Source organism: Labrus mixtus, chromosome 23, assembly GCF_963584025.1.
Source record: "Labrus mixtus chromosome 23, fLabMix1.1, whole genome shotgun sequence".
NCBI classification, from domain to species: Eukaryota; Metazoa; Chordata; class Actinopteri; order Labriformes; family Labridae; genus Labrus; species Labrus mixtus.
In genome coordinates this window covers 5,544,564-5,557,547 of record NC_083634.1, presented here as the reverse complement: position 1 = coordinate 5,557,547, position 12,984 = coordinate 5,544,564, and the positions used below count along the sequence as shown (strand labels likewise).

General features: G+C 41.0%; 1 protein-coding gene across 1 annotated transcript in view; it reads right to left on the bottom strand.

The window, feature by feature from the left end:
- ablim2 (actin binding LIM protein family, member 2) overlaps positions 1-12,984 on the bottom strand; it is an 85,320-nt gene that overhangs the window by 64,422 nt on the left and 7,914 nt on the right. The window lies entirely within an intron of this gene.

Genomic DNA, 12,984 nt, shown 5'->3' with positions numbered 1-12,984 from the left:
AGACGGAGACAAGGCCAAGACCAGAAATATCACTGAAAAACCATCATCGTGTGTGGGTTGGGGCCGTAACCGGGGGAAACAAATCAAATTATGAATGAATTGAAGTTATTTGTTCTTTTAAAAAGAGGTGTTTTCATTCTAATCACAATAATGATGTGAAAATATCTGATCAGTGATGGTCTTAAGCGGTCTTGATTTAAGATCCGGAGTCCGTCCAGTCTGAGACCGAGACAAGGCTGAGTAAAAATGCTTTCGATTCCGAGACTGAGACCTTCAAATATATTGTTCTTCTTGGATGATACACTTGTATCTGAAGTGCATTTGTGTCCAGTTCTACAGCAGCTTGTCCAGATATCTATTTATGTCCAAGGTGACTTCATATCGAGCTGCTCCGCGTGTTCGTTGGTATTTGGAGACTGGCTTTAACTCTCATCATCGATCTGAGAGGATAACTAATCAATGTCCAGGGAGCAGCCTCACTTAGGAACAGGGATTTATCACCATCTGTAATCAGCCGGCTCTATACTCACAGAGGTGAGGACAGAGTGGACACACTGTGCTGGACAGGGTCGGACGATAACGTTGACATATCATGAAAGGAACCAAGAAGTCTACATCACAAATCATTCACTTTTTTATCCTTCTTTTGGTTTGTAACACGGAGCCTGGGTCTGTATCTGAACTGTGACTGTCAGTAATCCCATTACTGTCGTACTTATCTTACTCTGTTACCTAACTTATTATACCTCCATTTACGCTTTTTTTACTGTAATGTTGGAGCAAGAATTTCCTTTGTGATAAATAAAGTTTGATCTTATCTTATCCTTACTTATCTTCTGCCTCTATCTTTTGTGTCAACATCTTTTCTGATAAGTGATGATGTCATTACGTAACCAAATGTATATGGTGTAAAACGAGGTGACAAGTCGCGGATATTACAGGAAAACCTGATCTTGCCGCCTGAGATTGTTGTAATTCCTGTTGAAGTCTAAAAAGGCTAACTGGATGTCCAATTTGTTTGTCAAATTGTCTGTGAGTTGATTTTGTGATGTTCTGCAGACTGTCCTGTAACTGTAAATTTGTTTGATGTTTCTTGTTAGTTCCTGAGGACTACGGATGATATTTAGCTTTTGTGCTAATTCTGACATATTTACATGGATGTTATTTGCTGATATGTTGATCAAAGTGCACTGTCGGAATTCAATTAAAAAATTGAAATAAAGATAAATCTCAGGGATTTGACTACTCAAGTACTTTGACCACTACTTGAAAAAAACCTAGTAATGACGTCACAATAAGCGATAAGCTTTGAACAATATATACACAATTAACCTCCAATTCAAGCGCTGTATTTCTGTATCAGATGAAACCTTCAAAACACATTTGCCCACTGCTTAAAAACTGAGAATATCACAAAAGTTAGCGTTAAAAAACTCCTGGAGAGTTGGTTAATATTTTTACATTCTAAGAAATGATTAGCAAGTAAAATGATTTTCAGCACTTTGAGTCCAATAAAGTGTATCATATCGTATCGTAAAATTTGCTGAAATTTTATACACAACACGATTAATAAATCACTAACGCATGCACCAACACTTTATTGCAGACTTCTATTAGTTATTAGCCCCTTTTTGACCGCAGGAACTTTACCCTGGACTATGGACCTTTTGAGCAACGGTATGCATTTCAACCGCAGGAAACAGGGTCTAAATTTAGTTCTGGGGTAAAAGATCTACCCCTAAAAAAGGCCCTCCAAGGGGGGAGGGGGGTAGTACTTTCTAAAGGGTCCTGGGACCTTGGTGGGCAGGGCATGCAGCCCCTGCAGTGCTGAATGTCTCTGATTGGTCAGGCACTTACAGGGTTTTAGATCACCCACCTGAACAGGCAGCGGTGGAAATGCTGACAACTATGGGCCAGAAAGAGAAAAGAGAAGTCCCTGGAACTTAAAGTTCAGAGGGACCTTTGGTCAAAAAGAGGATATTGAGATGTTTATTAATGAACTCTGAACTTCTGGTTTAAGTTAATACATTTATAATGTTATGGTTTTTATACTAGATATATAATGTGGCATGACCTGACTAACCAATCAGCAGCCGTGCGTTTCATGCGAGTTTGTCAACTCTCACAACATTTCCACGGCCAAAGCATACCGCACGTGGTGGCGTGATATGACTGAGCACGGTATGTACTTTGTAGACAAACAATGAGGTCGTTCTTCATTTAGTCAGCGTAGGGTCACCTTAGGATAACGATAATGATGTTGGAACTTCTTCATGTTCTGGGCCTCAGTAGAAACAATGACCACTTCCAGCACGTAGAAGTGAGCAGGCAGATTCATTAGGCGACGAGCCAAGCATTCAGAGCATGGCTGAACCAGGTGACCCAAAGGGGAGGGGGGAGGATGCTCCGCATTAAATTATCAAATAAGTGTAGGCAATTTTATGCAATGGCAACAGACATGAGTGGTGTCAAACGGATGATTATGAGCCTATACGTCAGGTCAAAGTTAGAGTTTATCAGGTAATAGAAACATAGAATGAATGGACAGATGTGAGACCAGTTATGGTCCTGAAAGGTCTGGATTTGTTTGGACCAGAGAAGGTAGGCAGTTTTAAGGCCCCCCCACACGGCCGTTTTGGACCCCCCTCGGTTTGTCAGATATGAGAGCAGTTATCAGGTCAACAGGTGTTGCAGTGATGGAAGCGGACAAGAGAAGTGGTTCAGATAGAAGTGATTGTACCCGACCTAAAAAGCCTCTGCATGTTTCTAATAAGCTCCACGAGCAGAAACGTGCTCAAACTAGGATCAATATTGGAGATGCTTTTGAAAAATGGAGAGAGGTTAGAACACAGAAAGGTTTACAGACCGATGCAGAGCTGGATAAACACTGAAGCTTCAGAGTCCACCACATGGTGACCTGTGTAAGCATCGACTCTAGAGAGGAAGGGGGTGGGGGGAGACAGGTCTCTATGATGTTTTGAATTTGGACTGCAGTACTCATTTTAAAGAGTAGGTGTCACAGTTACATATTGCCCCTTTAAAAGTATTTCCAAGTTCTCTATTTCTGTCGGTAGTCCCTGAAATACAAACCTTCTTGCATAAGAATATTGGCCAAAACATATCAGCTTTTTGAGGTTTTCGGCTTGGCCTGAAAATAAAGGATGTCACTTGAACCCTGCTGGATAGAGGACAGGCACAGCATGAGCTGCAGTGAGAGGTGAATGTTATCTTCTCTGCCAGGCCAGACCAGAAGGAGCCCAGAGCGGGGGTTATTAAAAAACGACCAAAAATAACAGGACAGGATGTTTCAGAGGAGTGTATGGATTGTCAGCGAGCACAAATACATTCAGAAGGGACTGAGCGGCGAGCATGGCCTCATTTCATCTCTGACACCGTCCCCCCCTTCTTTCTTACCAACCCTTAGTTTCCTTTTCTCCCCCTGTTGTCCAAAGCTGTGACTGATCATCGCTGGAACACAAACCAAAGGAAGTGCTCAGTAAATGGTAGGAAGCTTCAGGGGGAACAGAGTGCATGGTGGAAGACGCTGCCATGTGACTCAGCAGCAGGCACCACTCGAGTGTGTTTGTGTGTGTGTGTGTGTGTGTGTGTGTTAGGAAAAGAATAAAACACAAGATCTGCATTGCAAATCATCCAACACCAGAGCTGCCAAGAAGCATCCACAACAGAGCCAAACGTGAGGCCAAAGAAGGACACCAAAAAAAGAGTCCACTGAAGATTGACCAGCTGCTTTCATGACATTTAGGAAGATCAAAATGCCAAATATGATCTGACTTGACTTTTTGGAACATTTGAATAAATGCCCTTTGTCTATTCTGAAAACAATGACTCAGCTGCTTTTCCCCGCCAACTGCCATCATTGACAATCTTGGCAACAACATGGCAAAACAAACTTTCTACAATGATCCCGAGAGGAGAAAGTCTCGCATGGCACTGAAATGAGTTTAAAAAGCCACATTGTCTGCCAGAGAACAAACACAAAAACGCTGCAAGGAAGGCGGCTAACAGCTCAGCTTGTGCCGTCTTTTCCGGCTTTGGCAAAGCAAGTCACAAAGAGCCAGGGAGACGGATATCTGCATGAGCTTAAATGAGCAATGTAACATCTTCAAGGTTGCAGAATGAATGCGATTCCCTCACTATTCTTCTTTACTCTAAACCCTTCCTCCTTCCTCCGTTGCAAAGTAGAGGCTTGTGCTGATTTGTGCACACTGCAGGATTTTGTTGTCAGCTCAATCCGTCATCCTGCACACACGTTGTTCACTTCCTATAGAGGGACGAGGAGGGAGGGAAAGAGAGAGAGCATGCATTTCCTCCAATCAGGTGCTTCTGTGATTTATTATCTTGTTGCAGCATCTTGACCTTTCTCCCATATTTCTATTTAGTCCAGAAATCGAGACCAACAACCAACAACAACAATCCAACAATCAACACTTTCCAGTAGCATCCTCCCGTCTTGATTTGAATCAAAGTCAAACTTTGTATTTTAGTTTCAGATTCAATTTGAACGATCACTTCTTCAGAAAGTATTCATTTTTGAGCGGTACACATATTGTGAGATATAAAAGAATGTCTGAATCATGTGAGGTGTTTTAAAATAGAAGTGAATCAGACTTCTGTTCTGATTAGAAGTAGGTTATGATGTCTATTAAAGCCCACGTTCTCTGTGACTCAGAAATGGTCTCTGCGCTAAAACATGCTGTTTCCTCAGTATTTCCTAAAAGCAGCAGCCCTCTGGACTGCAATACAGGTGGAATTGTTTTATAAATTTGGTCTTTTTCTGTCTTTTTCTGACCCCCATTAGGGGGGAAGGGGAAGACTTTCTTTGTCTATCCTAAATGTAAGCAATAACAACCATTCTTTAACCAAACGGCTCACCATTATTTACAACTGTTTATAGCCATTTCAGGACCTGCACAACAGTCAGCAGCCAGAAAACAAAAGAGGCTCATTTGACCCCAACAAACAACTTGTTTACAAGCTGTTTCCAGTCAGCTTCAAATGCTGTTGTGATTGGATGCAGGCTGAGAAGGCAAATGATTGCGAGGAGGCTAAGGCTAACGATCCAACACGCATGTCTTTGTATGTTTAAATAATACCTGCATGGTCCCCGTTCACTTTGCCTTTCTGGGGCCCAGTCATTTCTGAGGGCGGGCCTGAACTGAGCAATCACATCTTCATTCATCTGTCTGTGTATTTTGACCGACTTACTTGAAGTCAGCATTTCCATGTGTTGCTGTTTCAAACTTTAACACTAGCTAAACACAAATCTATACAAGTACTGTTTTAACTGTAACACACTTCACACTTCCTATAATGTATGTCTGCAACAAAGACATTGTCTTGTGTTGGCTTTTACCCCTGGGCGTGTAGTTGTTCTAACCCTTCCTGTTGGACAGGCAGGTACCAAACACCGACGGTTAGCTTGTGCTAGCATGCGGTAGCTCACAGTGTAGGTACAAGCAGTAAACGTACACACTACGTCCTGCAGGGAGTGAGAGCTTCTAGGGGGCGATGAGCCCAGGAGGAGGAGGGGCCCAGTATGAATGTTGCAGTGTTTCCTCTATATGAATCTAGCAGCGGTGGTGCAGCTAAAATATGACCACCACTGCTGACTTTTTTTTTTTTTTTACGAGTTTCGAAATGAATTATTAATTTTCTTTGGTAAAATTCGGACTCCTCTCCTCTCTTGCCAATACCCACAAGCCAGGTTATGACAACAGGGTGGTTGTTGGTGGATTATTTTGTCAAATAAATGTTAATAATTATTTTAATGACAGGAATTTTTTAAAATCGCACGCAACTCAAACATTGTTTCACTTCACCACCGCTGCTACAACTCCAACCTAGGGGAAACACTGATGTTGTGTTTACAAGATGCAATGAAAAATGTATTTTCGTGGGGAAAAGCATTTCATCAAGGTTTCAAGAAACCTGAAAATGTGGGTATGAATGTATCTCTGAAGATACAAGAGGAAAGAAGATGGTTTTTGATTTATCATATGTGCTCGCCAAAGAAAATTAGTCGGGGTGCCACAATAAAGAAATATGAACCTTCAGATGGTCATATAAGTTAAGGTGGATAATCTAAATCTCTTTATCTCAGGTGGAACGTAAAGATATAGGCAGAAGAAGAAGAAGAAAATTAACAGTTTGCCTTCTTAGGATTTTATCAATACCTCTCAGCACTCTCAAACTTTTCCTCTGGTCATCGCCAATCAGGTCATGTCTGCACAAACATTCTGAACTTAATCAATTACCTCCTCAGACTATTAGGAAACCATTGGGACATTATTCAGCAGGTTAATGCATGAGCAGCCTGCAGCACTAAAGTGAAGCAGACTATCATAAAGAGCTTCACTTCAAAGGCTCAGATGACCGTATCACCACTGGGAATACTGGTGGGCTGGATAATGGATAACACAGGGTCCCAAAAGCCCACCGAGGGATCAGAGAGGCAGAGATGAGGGTCTCTATCTGTGTGTGTGTGTGTGTGTGTGTGTCTGTGTGTGTCTGTGTTACTCTGCAGTGCACCATCGACCCCAATCCCAAGTCCAACTGCTGGTCATAAAGCCGGGTAAAGGCAGGACGTTAGACCGTAGGTGGGATGGTGTGTGAGTGTGTAAAAACTGTGCTCCAGTGAATGGAAAGTAACCTATCTTTCAAATTCCAAAAGGAGTGTATGAAGTGAACAAAATGAAACTTAACCTAAAAAGAGCTTCATCTCCCATTTCTGTTACTGTACACTATAAATGGGAAGAAAATCAAGTCGTATGCAGACGATGTGATGAAAAGCAACAATAATTCAGTTTGTCACAAAGACTTGGCATCTGTCGAGTCAAAGTGAAGCAAATAATAGCTGAAGTTATAAAAAAGCCAGACAATTACAAAAGAATGTAAACAATGTGTAGACACAGTCATTTTCAAAATATGTATTAAAAATGCTTGAATGATGAAAGGTCAAATTAATAAAAAATCTGTCCATAAGTGGTAGGATTTGTTTTTTAGGTGCACAACCGACCGGCAGTCATCATGGCTGCTAACGTTTGAAATGCTTACCGCCTGTCCAATGCCGACAGTCAGGGTAACCGAATGGACGTAATAATGTTAATAAGTTGATAATTAAGCACTTGAGCACTGACTCTTGGTGCATTAGAGATGTTCTTCTATTGGTTAAAACAGTGACAGTCTTGGTAATGGCTTTGACTGACATATACAGACAATAGGTGTAAGCATGGTGTATTGTTTTGGTATTTCAATTGATTAAACCCGGGACCAAGACTATTTAAAACCCGGGACAGATTAGAGTTGTTATAGATATTTGTGGTGACTCAGGACACGGAGCTTGAAAACAGGACGTCCTTATCAAACCGGGGCGGATGGTCACCCTACATCAAATCCATCATTCCTGATTCAACATCAGCTGATAACTTTCAAGATTTAAAAATGTAACTGCTATGAAAAACAGACATGTAAATCATGTGAGTGATGACTTTTTGTACTTTGAAATGACTTTTCTGTCGTTGCACTGCATGACGTTTTCCTTTGCTTTTGTCAGCACTAACCTCAAAACTTCTAAATGAGAGTTTCATTGTTTTCGGTTGCTTTTAAATTTAATATTTTTTTTATGGGCTGCCTTCCAAAGAACGCATAAAATGCGTCTATGATCAATCTTTTAGTCTAAACTCCCTCATGTTCTCTGAATGAAGCTAACGGGCAGGAATGACAAATGGAAGTCCTGAAATTACAGTCAGGACATAAATTTACCTTCTCATGGGATGCAGGGTGGCTCACTTGTCTGTGTGTGTGCAGATCGATGTGTGTGTCCGGGTGAGACAGAGAGAGAGAGAGTGGGTGCAACCGTCTATCAGTGTTATCTAGTTCTGTTGCCTGTTCTGAGATAATGTAAACAGAGCACAAAATTACAAGATGCAGCAGTGTAAAGCTGGTGTTTGGTGGTGTCTGAGTGTGTGTCTGTGTGTTGTTGTGCGTGTAAACATGAGGGAACACCCTCCAGATTATACGTCTGACATAGCACGAGACATGAGAGGAGTCCCACACACACACACACACACACACACACACACACACACACACACACTGTCCCAGCGTCTCATCTTAGAGAGAAGGAGGATAAATGAGGTTGTAACCAAGGGCAACCAGTGAGAGGGGAGTATAGATGGACGAGTGCCAGAAATGAAGGATGAAACCAGCTCGTTACAGAAACTGTTGTTTGACCTGGAATGACTCTTTGTTCCTCTTTCTCATTTTCTCAATCTTCTCCCTGATAATTGATAACCTTCGTTTTCTCTTCTTCTTCTTCTGCTTCTGCTGCTTCTCATTTATCTAAATTAAAAAGATCTCATTGCAATGACAGTGAATTTCATCAAAGTGATCTACAAGCTTCTATTATCTCAGAACACTTTTCTTTCTGTTTGAACTATAACTGCAGGTGGTTACAGAGAGACGTCTGATACAATGAATCCTCAATCACGAGTTAATTGTCTTTATTTTTTTACACCTGATCATAAAAAATTAACAATGTGTGTACTTTAGGGTTGCTCAGTAACTCCCAGTTTCATTGTTACTGCAGTATGAAATAGTATCCATCCAGGGTGAGAATAATCAAATTAAAGTCGATTGAAATAACTGTGTGCATCTTGACTCTCCTTTACTTTGTTCTTTCATTTTTTCATTCAAAGTCTGGCCTTTGTCTTGTGCATGCATGCTCACATGAGTAGATTACACATGCATAAAAACACGGGGAACACCCTCCAGTCCAACAACATAATGAAGCATGTAATATACTGAGCATATTAAAATGAGGGGGGAAAAATCAATACAAGAGAACATTACAACCTCAACTCTCTAAAAACCTATTTCTGTTTCTCCTCCTAAATGTAAACTCTAGCTCTGATCCCAAAATAGCATCTTCTCAACCTCATCTGGTCCTCATGAGTATAGACAAACTCACACAGAGAAGCCGGAGCTCCACTATAGAGCTCATGTTCAGGATTAGTGATCAGCAGGGAGGCTCAACATGAAGCAAAATCTGCATCTTCACAACACTTTCCTCTGGTCTTAAGCAGAGATTTAAGAGCACACAAAAAAAACAAAAACACCATGCACTGGCATGACCTACATTTATGTTCTTACTTTAAACCTCCTAAAACACACGGCACTCGCGCGTGTTAATCTGGTTAATTGGTTCATTTACGCTGGGGATGTGCGAAAGCTGCAAAAGACGAAGAAAGGGAAATTAATGAAAAGGAGAGGAGGTGTGAGGTAAGACGGGAGACAAGAAGAAGAGAGGAACTACGCTGCAATATTTCTATCCAGACATACCCCGAGATAATGAATGCTGTTCTGAAACTGTTAGGAGAACAAAGATATATGGTCTCTTTTGAAAGCTAACAATCTGCAGTTTCAGAATGTGTTCAAATGCTTCCAAAAATCATTAAAACGATCGTACTGCTATTGAAATAAGACAGGCCTTTGTCACAAGTCTGTTTAGCGTTAGAGGCGCTCTTCCTGCCTTTGTGATGCCAGTTATTGATTGAAGAAGCATATATCCATGGCTATAAGAATCTCATTGGCTACAAGGAAGCTCAGTCATCAGCACAGTCGCGTGCAATTGAGTGGATTTTGGTTCATCAAAACAGGGGCGGGCACCTTCTTTCAACTCAGGCTCTCATTGGCTGTTATAGGCTGGGAGCAGAGAGTGGAAGGTGGTAAAAGGCCAAGTGAGGTATCAAAAGGTCAGAATGCAGCCGACATCTAGATTTATCGCAATAAAAAAAACAACATTATTATTACAGAAGTTACAGTACAAATCAGGGACAGTGGACGCGCAAAAAAGGACATTTGACTATAAGTTGTCGATAGGCAAAATCTGACCAATCAGATTCGACTCTGTAAATCCAAAGTTAGGGACACCCCTAGAAATAGAAAATTAAAGAGGGGAGAGAAAGAAGGAAAGAGTTTCTTTTCTTTTCTTTAAAGATACTGAAGAAACAAAACAAGAGGAGGAGCAAAGTTAGAGGAAAAACTGTGTAATAAAAGATTCTCTTATATGCAGGCAGAGCCGCACACTACAGTCCAGTCTACAGAAACAATCAATCACAACACACACACACACACACACACACACACACACACACACACACACACACACACACACACACACACGATCAGGAGAAAGTGAACTGATGAATAATTCACTGGATCATCGATCTCTCTTCTTCTCGCCACATAGCAGGAATCTGATCCAGGTTTTAAGTGCACAGTGAGCGCTCAAGCTCGCCGCACACTTTCCCATGATGCACCTGACAACAGTCTCTAAACATAGACCAGGCGGAAGTGTACTCATGTAACTAATCACATTCACTCAAGTACTGCACTAATGTTGCACAACTTAATTAAACTTAAGTACGGTTTGTTCTATATCTAACAAAAGCAGAGCTGAAACATTTAACTGGTTCATTATTTGATATTTTAAAGAACGACTGGTTTGTACAAATTAGACTTTTGGTCCACATAAGTCTTTTTTGTGCAAAAATATTATATTTATCATTTATATTATTATTATATCCGTCCCGTCCATGTAAACACGGCTCTGACAACAACACAGCCAGCAGGACTCGAGCTTCTCACTCATTGTAGACAGTCATGACTCAGAGACACATTTACACAGGATAGACTGGATTTCTGCTGTATTTATGTGTAACATGTCCTCATTTAAAGACATTTGGGGGGACATATGACAGTGGTGGGTAACGTGATCAAAGCTGAGATGATGCCGGGATACTCAAGACCTTGTCCCCTTTGTTGCATTTATCTTTTTTAATCATGTTGCAGCGTCGGTTGAACAGCTGCAGATACACTGTACAGTGAAAGATTGTGAGGTGTTTGTTACATCAAACACAAACTCTGGGTTGTCAGATGAGTTGTCACACAGCGCACTGAGAGAGAGAGAGAGAGAGAGAGAGAGAGAGAGAATAGATTCATTTGATCTTTGGGTAAAAGGGAGGAGTGTTGGTTATTTATAAAAGTGTCATATGAGGAGCTGAGTGAACTGAATAAATCATTTCTTTCTGTATGTATATGTGAGAGTCTGCATCAAGAAATCTCTATGAAGATTTTTCTGGGTCACATTTGGAGTAGATGACAAAAGCGACACTCAATGCACTCAAACAATGCGAGTGTTAGTGAACACCCAAACTGTTTCACTGAGAAACTAAAAGGGGACAAATTCAAGAAATGAAGAAACACAACTGGTGCTGTTGACTGAACAAGACTCTGGTCTTGGATGCTCTGGATGCAGGAGTGTTTCCAGACTTTTTGTGACTGGGGTGGCCCAACTGGGGCACTGACTTCTGAAGGGGGGGCCTGAAGTGTGATGTGCGCACCAATAAATATTAGTTATTTACCCTTTCTTAACTCCCCAATAATTTCTAGAAAAGAAGATTTATGTTCAAAGTCACAATTTAAAGTACTTAAAAAAGTAAACGCAAACTCCTGCACAGTATAACTTGCCATGTTTTGGTCCTGACATGTCACAAGTTATTGCAATTAGACAGAGTGCGTTACTTTCCTATGAACCTGTCTAATGAAAAAGATGTGCAAAGTTTATCATTTAAATTTAAAGTACAAGAAACCTACATTGATAGTTAAAGTGCACTACCAGCAGCCTTTGCATAAAAAACAACTAATAGTCGGTTTTAACATAAGTCCCGCCTCTGACAGGGAAAATAGCCAATCACAGTTTAGGCTTTTGGTGGCCACCCCTACGGATAGCCCCTGTCTGGATGGTGGTCTAACAAAATCACCCACATTTGGCTTCCAGACAAGTGCAGTCGATATAAGAGCATTAAATACTAGGGACGGCGCGATGAGCTCCGGAAAGCACAGATTGGTGCACGATCATTAGGAAACTGCCGGTTAGAGTTCATGAAGAGCTAAGAAAATTAACTTGCTAATATATCTTAATAGAAATATACAAACATGATAAATGACATAAAAATAATAAAATAAGTCCTGCTTATTAAATTCAATATCAGTAAGGTTATCACATGAGCAGTTTCCTTATTATTTCACTTCATTAAACCGCACAGCTGCAGAGATTTAATGAACATGCTGCGGCTGCTTGGACACCGTCTGTAACATAACTCTGTTTACTGAATATTTCAGCTCCCAGTAAAATGCACGGCTGACCTTGATGGCTGCTGTCACACCTAAATGTCACACACTCAGCGTGTTCAGCTCCGAAGACTCAATTAATACTCCACGCTGCTGCATGCTGGAGCTGTGAGGCACGCAGGAGAGAATGAATAAAGCATGACTCGGTGGAAACTCGGCGAGGGATCTTTGGTGAAAAGCAATCAGCGATAGGACATCCCGAGGGAGCTCGTTTCTTTTTGGATCAAATATTTTAACATCTCTGTTGCAGATTTTTTATTTGAATTCATCTGTAATACACATATCAATGGTCCTTTTGTGCTTTTCATTATGCAAAGCTTGCAGTTTTCCCCAGGTTCTGATTTTTTTTAGCTAGGTATGCTAGGTAAGCTGAAATGCTTAACATGCACACAGTCTTCTCCTTTTACTCTGATATATGGGAGCTAAGCATAATAATGAACGGTAATCCTAGTATTTTTGATCATAAGTCCATTTCTGAGGTATAAATGACTAAGACGTGATGAAACGTTTGGGAATTGCTCCAGTAAATTATTTCAGCCAGCAGTTTTCCAGTAATGGCTGCAACATGATCCTTAATGGAAACTGCTCCCAATGAAATAAGGTTGCACAGAAAGACAGTTTCAAAAGTTATTCAAAGTAGCTTACGTCATAATGAAAAGGAGGCGGTCTACCTGGACAGAATAGAACGACCCGGACAGGAAGTCAGACAAGGAAACACACTTACAGTCCGGTCAATTTCCCCTCGGTTTGCCAGGCAAACAGGAAATCAAC